Source organism: Brassica oleracea, chromosome C1, assembly GCF_000695525.1.
Source record: "Brassica oleracea var. oleracea cultivar TO1000 chromosome C1, BOL, whole genome shotgun sequence".
NCBI classification, from domain to species: domain Eukaryota; kingdom Viridiplantae; phylum Streptophyta; class Magnoliopsida; order Brassicales; family Brassicaceae; genus Brassica; species Brassica oleracea.
In genome coordinates, this window is record NC_027748.1 from 28,568,219 (window position 1) to 28,569,931 (window position 1,713).

A 1,713-nucleotide genomic window follows, 5' to 3' on the forward strand; every position below is an offset into this window, starting at 1 on the left:
TGGCTGCCAGAAGTATGTGGTCTCAAAGTTCCACGACTTCAAAATGGTGGATTCAAAACCCATCATGGATCAGGTGGAAGCGCTTCAGCTCATTTGCCATGAAATCGCTGCTGAAGGAATGTCCATCTGCGAGACATTCACAACTCTCAGCTTCATTGAAAGCTTCCTCCAAGATATGCGGATTTCAAGAACTACTTGAAGCACAAAAAGAAGAAGATGGGGCTCGAGGAGCTCATCATGAGGCTTCAGATGGAATCCAGAAACCGAATTGCTGACAAGGTCACTGCTAAGGAGCACAGTGTCAACATGGCTGAGCACAAAGGCAAAGGAAAGGCACACGCCCATTCTCCTGCCAAGCCTTCCAAAACTGCTGCAGCCCTGAAGGCTTCTGGAAAAAACTTCAAGAACAAAGGGATTGAAATCAATGCGAATGCGAATGTGGAGAAGTTCAGGGGGAAATGTCACTACTGCCACAAAGTGGGGCACAAGACTGTTGAGTGTCGCAAAAAGATCAAGGATGAGAAGGCTCAGGCAAATCTCACAGAGGAGGATCTCGTTGCTGTGGTGACTGAAGCCAACATGGTTGAAAGCAACAACCCCAAGGAATGGTGGTATGACACTGGTGCAACCACCCACATTTGCACCGATAGGGTGATTTTCAGCACCTATGAGAAAAGCAAGACTCAGGAGAAGCTTAAGATGGGAAACACTGCAGTCTTCAAGATTGAAGGACGCGGCAATGTGATTTTGAAGATGACATCTGGACATGAGGTCACTCTGACGAATGTGAAGCATGTGCCTGACATGAGGAAGAACCTGGTCTTGGGAACCTTGCTCAGCAAGAATGGATTCGCCACAAATTTTGAGGCGGACAAGCTCGTGATTAGGAAAAATGGGATGTATTTGGGAAGAGGGTGTGTTAAGGGTGGACTTGTCAAGTTGAATGTAATGACAGTCCTTCCGAAAGTTGTAGCTCCAAAAGTTTCAGTGAATAAGAAAGAGCCAGTTCCTTATTTGTTTGAGTCTTTTAATATATAACATGAAAGATTAGGTCATGTGAACTACAAATCTATACAAAGATTAATGAATTTAAATCTAATTCCTAAATGCAAAACAAGTAAACAAAAATGTGAAGTATGCGTACAGGCTAAGCTCACAAAAACGCCATCACCTCGTGTTGAAAGAACTAACAAATCTCTAGATTTAATTCACACCGACTTATATGATTTAAAATACATACAAACTAGAGGGGGGAAAAAGTACTTTGTGACCTTCATAGATGACCGCACAAAATATTGTTATGTATACTTGTTACATAGCAAAGATGAAACCTTAGAAAAATTCAAAGAATTTAAACTCGAGGTCGAAAATCAGCTTAAAAAACTATTAAAGTAGTTAGAAGCGACAGAGGAGGCGAGTATGATGGTCCATTCAATGCATTCTATAAAGAACATGGAATAATCCATCAAACTACAGCTCCTTACTCACCAGAATCTAATGGAGGTTCTGAACGCAAGAATCAAACTCTAAAAGAGATGATGAATGCAAAGTTGCAGGAATCTGGGTTACCCCAGAACATGTGGGGGGAAGCGTTGCTTACCACTAACTATATCCTCAACAAAATTCCACACAAAGTAACTGGCAAAACTCCATATGAATTATGGAAAGGTAATTTACCTTCGTATAAATACCTCAAAGTGTGGGGGTGCTTGG